The sequence below is a fragment of the Chiloscyllium plagiosum genome, chromosome 1 (genome assembly GCF_004010195.1).
Source record: "Chiloscyllium plagiosum isolate BGI_BamShark_2017 chromosome 1, ASM401019v2, whole genome shotgun sequence".
NCBI lineage: Eukaryota > Metazoa > Chordata > Chondrichthyes > Orectolobiformes > Hemiscylliidae > Chiloscyllium > Chiloscyllium plagiosum.
This window is the reverse complement of record NC_057710.1, coordinates 36,112,953-36,120,413: the sequence shown is the minus strand read 5'-3', so window position 1 is coordinate 36,120,413 and position 7,461 is coordinate 36,112,953. Positions and strand designations below refer to the sequence as shown.

The following is a 7,461-nucleotide window of genomic DNA, read 5'->3' as shown; positions in this document are numbered from 1 at the left end:
TTTGTCTATTTATCCTATCCATGCCCCTCATAATTTTGTAAACCTCTATAAGGTCACCCCTCAGCCTCCGATGCTCCAGGGAAAACAGCCCCAGCCTGTTCAGCCTCTCCCTATAGCTCAAATCCTCTAACCCTGGCAACATCCTTGTAAATCTTTCCTGAACCATTTCAAGTTTCATAACACCTTTCCGATAGGAAGGAGACCAGAATTGCATGCAATATTCCAACAGTGGCCTAATCAATGTCCTGTACAGCCGCAACATGACCTCGCAACTCCGGTACTCAATACTCTGACCAATAAACGAAAGCATACCAAACGCCTTCTTCATTATCCTATCCACCTGCAACTAGGAGCTATGAACCTGCCCTCCAAGGTCTCTCTGTTCAGCAACACTCCCTAGGACCTTACCATTAAGTGTATAAGTGTGTCAACTTAGTTTGTTTTTTTTAAATTGAGGAATCATTATTTACTCAAATAAATTCTGGATAGGTTGTTAAGTGGTTAAATAAACAGTGAAGGTACAGCTAAAAGATAACAGATCTTCGAGTCTGCACCGACATTTCAACCATTAAAAGCACACTAATCCCAATTGCCTGCGCTTGTCCCATATTGTTGAATGATATGATATTTGAAGTACTGATCCAAATATTTGTTAAAGGTTGTAAAGTTTCCAGCCTCCACTACCTTCCCAGGCAGCACATTCCAGATTGCACCACCCACTGAGTGAAAATGTTTTTTTCCCACAATGCCCTCTGAACCTCCTGCCCCTTACCCTAAAGCTATGCCCTCTTGTGATTGACCCTACACCCAAGGGGAACAACTGCTGTCTATTCATCCTGTCCATACCCCTCATAAGCTTATATACCTCAATCATGTCCCTTCTCAACCTACTCTGCTCCAAAGAAAAGAACCCAAGCCTATCTGGTCTTTCCTTATAGATGGATTTCTCCATCTCAGGCAACATCCTGGTGAACCTTCTCTGAACCTCCTCTAGTGCTCCGGATCCTTCCTGTTGTGAGGTGAGCAGAACTATACACAGTACTCTACTTGTGGCCTGATTAATGCTCTGTACAACTCCAACATTACCTCCTTGCTCTTATACTCTGTGCGACAACTGATGAAAGCAAGTGCCCAAATGCTTTCTTAACTATCCTATTCATGTGCTCTGCTGACTTCCAGAATCTGTGAATAATTACCACAAGATCCCCTCTGTTCCTTAAACCAACTAGTATTTAACGCCACTCATTAAATACTCCCTCATCTTGTTTATTTGCTCTGTAGTGTATCCCCTCGCACTTATCAAGGTTACATCCACTTCTTCCTGTAACTTACAATCATCTTCTTTGTTATTGACCATTTTATCAATCTTGGTATCATTTGCAAATGTGCTAAATGTTTCCCCAACATTTTCATCTATATCATTTATATATTTAACAAACAATAAGTGTCCCAGTACTGATCCTTGTGTTACACTCGCACTGGATACCAGTCTCCTTTCACTCAAACAGATTTCTACACTATCTTTTGTATTCTTAACTAAGCCAGTCTCTGATACATCTTGCTAAATTTCTCTAAGGTCATGTGCTTTAACCATCTCAATCAGTCTCCAATATGGGACCTTGTCAAAAGGGTTTGCTATATATTTACATCAACAGAATTTCCCTCATCCACACACTTAATCACATTTTCAAAACATTCTAACATATTTGTTAAGCATGACCTCCCTCCGACAAAGTTATCCCTAATTAACCCATGCCTTTCCAAAAGGATATTAATTTGCTCCTTCAGAATTTTCTTCAGTAGTTTCCCTATCACTGTCGTGTGACTCACCAATCTGTAATTTCCTGGTTCATCACTACCACCCTTCTTAAAAGTTGGACAACATTAGCTATCCTCCAGTACTCTGGCACCTCTACGTGGTCAGAGAGGAATTCAACATCTGTGTCAGAGCTCTAGCAATTTCCTGCCTTGCCTCCCACAGCAGCCTGGGACACAATAAATTCCAACCAGGGGATTTGTCTAGAGACAAAAAAAATCTGCAATTGTTGGAATCCAAGGTAGATAAGCAGGAGAATGGAAGAACAGAGCAAGCCAGGCAGCATCAGGAGATGGAGAAGTCAATGTTTTGGGTGTAATCCTTCTTCAGGATTGGAGGTGGGTGTAAGGGGAGCTGCAGATAAAGGGGGTGGCAGGGACAGGTGGTGAGGTGGGGATAGGTGAAGACAGGTAGAGGGTACGACCTGGTTGGTCGATGGAAGGAATGAATCCAGTTGGTAGCCAGTAGGAAGGAGCAATGGAAGGGAGGGGCTGGGAAGGGAGTCAGGGGATGGAAAAGGAGGTTATTTGAAATTGGAGAACTCAATGTTGAATCCTCTGGGCTGTAAGACTGCTCAGGCGGAAGATGAGGTGTTGTTCCTCCAATTTGCATTAGATGAGGCCAAGGAAGGTCATGTCGAAAAGGAAGTGAGAAAGGATCTGTCTGTTTTAAGCTCAACATAACTTCCCATTTCTTATATCAAACTGTGCCAGTTCCTTGCAGTTCCTTTTCCTGAATTCCATATGTACATTCTCCTTTTCCAGAGTGAAGACCAAAGAGAAGTATTCATTCAACACCCTTCCAATATCCTGTGGCTTCATAGACAGGTTGTCCCTCTGGTCCCAGTGAGCCCTCAGATGCTGCCTGACCTGCTGTGCTTTGCCAGCACCACTCTAATCTAGACTCTGATCTCCAGCATCTGCAGTCCTCACTTTTGCCTTAAACGATCACCAGTCATTTCTCTCTAATGTCTCGTAAGACTTTACCTTTAATAAAGACCAAAAGAATTACAGATGATGTAAATCAGGAACAAAAACAGAAATTGCTGGAAAAGCTCAGCAGGTCTGGCAGTATCTGTGGAGGGAAATTAGAGTTAACATTTCAGGTCGAGTGACCCTTCCTCAGAACTTAGAACTGTGTTGGGTCACTCGGCCTGAAAGGTTAACTCTGATTTCTCTTCACAGATGCTGCCAGACCTACTGAGCTTTTCCAGCAATTTTTGTTTTTGTTTTGACTTTACCTTTACATTTATTTGAAAATGAACATGCACATTGGACCTCCATTTTGAAGTCTTCAAGTCAAGTCAAACTAGAATGCATCATTCACACATTTTGCTAACTTTTTTTTAATCTTCTGGGCTCTGAACTCTATCTGAAATGCAGGAACCACTCAATTGTAACAAATTGGACCTGGGTGTTTGAGATGGTAAGGTTTCCCAGCCTGACACTTGTACATCAGTATAGAAGAGATCACCATTGATGCTGTTGGTAAAAACAATGACTGCAGATGCTGGAAACCAGACTCTGGATTAGTGGTGCTGGAAGAGCACAGCAGTTCAGGCAGCATCCAAGGAGCTTCGAAATCGACGTTTCAGGCAAAAGTCCTTCATCAGGATGCTGGGTGACTCTCACCGTTATTGGTTGGCGGTGGCACTTTCACCTGTCATATCGGAAGATTTCTCATTTCAGAGAGCTGCTAGTCAAAATGATCACCCAATAGCCCTCCAGACCAAGCAGCAAGAGTCAATGCAATGGACAAGACAAGGAGCATTAAGACCCTGGGGTCCAGGTAAATGTGAGGGTCACAGTTTGGGGAATGAAGGTGATGCCTATTGGGAAGTTTAGGGATGGGATTGGCAAGCTGGCATGGTGGTGGGGGTGTGGCAACCTTAGAGGCTACAACTTGTTAAGTGGGCAGAAAGGGTGGTCATGTGGATGGAGTCTCCTGATGTTGAAGGGAGCTGATTGATTTCTGCATGCCCAAGGCCTGAGCAGGCTTGCTTCCTTGATACCTCCCCACTATCTGCCAAGCTCTTCCCATCAGGACGAGATTTAAGTCCTGGGTGAGAATCAGCCTTTAATGGTCACTAATTGGCCACTTTGGCCCCGAACAGATGTAGCCTTGCCTGTCCCACTGTAGAACTGTGGACAGGTCAGGGCGGGCTGGAGGACAAGTGGGAAGGCGACCATGGGGAATTTTGAAAATCCACCATGCAAAAATGTAGCCAATGGTTACAACAAAGGGGGAGGCTATTGAACCTATCACTTCCATGCCACTTCCTGCAAGCACGTGCCAGTGAGTCTCACTTTCCTGCCTTTCCACACAGCCCTCAAATTTTTTTTTTCCCATTATATAATTATTCCGCTTCCTTTTGGAAGCCATGACTGAACCACCTTCACAGCCTTCTGCAGGAATGAATTTGGCAGAATAATCACCCTCTGGCTGAAGAAACTGAGTTTAAATTTAAGCTGCACGGTAAAATTTGAGTCCAATCAGCAGAAAGTTAGGTTCGGCCTATAGATTGCGAGGTCAAAGACATTACGACTACGTCCGGATCTAATTCTTGCCACTCCCTCTATAAAAGGACTCTGAGTGTGTCTCCATTTTGAAGGCTGTGATGGTTCATAAAGGCAGTTCACCTCTATTTGTGGGCAAATTCAGAGAAACAATAAATGTTGACCGAGCCAGCGATTGCCAAATCCCATGAATGAATAAAAGAGAAACCATAATGTGGAGTAAAACATGGCATAGTACTAAAATGTTACAAAGCAAAACCTTATGGGGAATTTAATCCATCAACATGAATCCTATTTCAGAATCTATCATGAATTACTTGTCCTTTTGCCAGTACTTTCAAAGTTCTTCTTAAAATTAAAGAAATATGTCAGTTTGATGAAGATTAATTCAAACTACACAGATGAAAATGCAAAACAAGAAATCACAGTTAAGAAAAGTGAAATAGGATGCGATCTAATGTCCTTTACAGCTGAGTAAACAGTTTATCAAATGGGAATCAAACTTGGATTATGTCCAAGCCATTAACATCACTGTTGCTCTCTCCAGCTCATTGTTAAGAATGAAATTTTGGCTGGATGCCAGTGTTTCTATTGTCCCACTGAGAAATGAATCAGAGCTTTGCTGAGCCCAGTCTCGCCTTGCATTTCTGCCCTGGCAGTCAGGACTGCTTCCTGCTATCTCTAGCGACGCTGTTGTGTGAAGGTCCCAGCAAGCTGCCAAATTAAAGAGCAAGTGCCACAACTGGGACTTCAAAATCATCTCTCCTACTTTGCTGAGACCATTTTCATGGCGTGTAATTTTACAAGCACTAAGAGCCCTCCACTACCTCATGTCTTATGTGTGAGTGTGCGAACTAGAGCGATTCAAAAAGGACAGCTCATGGCCACCCTCTCAAGCACCTTGGAATGTTCTGAGGTAGTGAAATGTAATGTGCTGCTTAAATGCAAGCTCTTTTTTTTAATACAGTCTTGAGTTTTTTGGAACTTTTCACATCATCAAAATGCTTCAGAATTAAATGGTAAGCTAATTAATAAACGTGAATACAACTAAATTTGAATGTGTTTATGCTGAGAAGAGACATTGTCCTTGTCGGCTTATGAAAGTTACTTACTGAGCGACCTTTTAGCAGCAATGTCAAAATGAAGGCAAATTATATTTCTTTTTGTCTTTCCTGATGCTATGCATTAACCCATTACATCAACATGCATAACATTTTGTGCATACATGGAAAGAAAATCTGAGGGAGCAACACAACTCTATTTTCTATCTCTTAGCAAAATTTCTATCCATCATATTCTTGCCCCTTTATCCTATAGGTTTCAGTTTTGTAATTATTCTTCCAATGGGGTTTAGCTATGCAAATCCTTGTGAAAGTCAATACATACAATATCAACTGTACTTCATCCATTCTCTCTGTTACCTCATGAAACAAATCTCCATGCAAAACCAAGTTCATGCAAATCCTTTATTGTTTGATCTTATCTAACCAACTGTTAGCCATCTGCTAAATTATTGTTTCTAAAAGCTTTCCCTATTGATGCTAAACTGACTGACCTGTCATTACACAAATGCAGAGAAAGCTGGAGAAACTCAGCAGGCCGGGCAGCATCTGTAGGGAGAGAAACAGAATTAAGAGTTAAGAAGAGCAAAGAGAGGACACGAGCAGTCTTTAGCAAATAGATTAAAGGAGAACCCTAAAGCTTTCTATACATATGTGAGGAATAAAAGGATGATTAGGGTAGGAATAGGGCTAGTCAAAGACAGAAGTGGGAAGTTGAGTGTGGACCCTGTAGAGATCGGAGAGGTGCTAAATGAACATTTTTCATCGGTGTTCACTCAGGAAAAGGAAAATATTGTAGAGGACAAGAATGAGGTACGAGATATTAGACTAGAATGAATGGAGGTTAGCTACGCACAGGTGTTATCAATTCTAGAAGGAGTGAAAGTAGACAAACCCCCTCGGCCGGATGAGATTTATCCAAGGATTCTCTGGAAAGCTAGGGAGGAGATAGCAGAGCCTTTGTCTTTGATATTTGAGTTGTCATTGTCTACAGGTTTAGTACCTGAGGACTGGAGGATTGCAAATGTTGTACCATTGTTCAAGAAGGTCAGCTGAGATGACCCAGGTAATTATAGACCAGTGAGCCTTACTTCTGTTGTAGGAAAGGTTTTGGAAAGGATTATAAGAGATAAGATTTATAATCATCTAGCAAGCAACAATTTGATTTCAGACAGTCAACCTGGTATCGTCAAGGGTAGGTCGTGTCTCACAAACCTCATTGAGTTTTTTGAGAAGGTGGCCAAGTATGTAGATGAGGGGAGGGCAGTTGATGTGGTATAGATGGACTTCGGTAAAGCCTTTGATAAGATTCCACATGGTAGGCTGATGGAGAAAATGCAGAGGCATGGAATTGAGGGTGATTAAGCAGTTTGGATTAGAAACTGGCTTTCTGGAATAAGGCAGTGAGTGGTGGTTGATGGAAAATATTCAGTCTGGAGTCCAGTTACTAGTGGTGTGCCACAAGGATCTGTTTTGGGACCACTTCTGTTTGTCATTTTTATAAATGACTTAGACCCAGGCATAGATGGATGAATTAATAAATTTGCAGGTGACACTAAAGTCGGTCGAATAGTGGACAGTTTGGAAGAATGTTACAGGTTGCAGGGGGATTTGGATAAACTGCAGAATTGGGCTGAGAGGTGGCAAATGGAGTTCAATGCAGCTAACTGTGAGGTGATGCACTTTGGGAAGAATAACAGGAAGGCAGAGTACTGGGTCAATGGAAAGATTCTTGGTAGAGTGGATGTGCAGAGGGATCTTGGATAGATCCCTGAAAGTTGCCACCCAGGTGGATAGTGCTGTTAAGAAGGCATACAGTGTGTTAGGTTTCATTGGTAGAAGGATTGAGTTTCGGAACCGCAATATCACACTGTAACTATACAAAACGCTGGTGCGGCCACACTTGGAATATTGTGCACAGTTCTGGTCGCCCCATTACAGGAAGGATGTGGAAGCATTGGAAAAGGTGCAGAGGAGATTTACCAGGATGTTGCCTGGTCTGGAGGGAAGGACTTATGAGGAAAGACTGAGAGACTTGGGTCTATTCTCATTGGAAAGAAGGCGGCTA

At 42.4% G+C, this 7,461-nt stretch overlaps 1 protein-coding gene across 1 annotated transcript in view; it reads right to left on the bottom strand.

Moving 5' to 3' along the window:
• The window catches only part of dcc (DCC netrin 1 receptor), a 1,293,953-nt gene that overhangs the window by 463,643 nt on the left and 822,849 nt on the right, over positions 1 to 7,461 (bottom strand). The gene's annotated exons all lie outside the window — the stretch shown is intronic.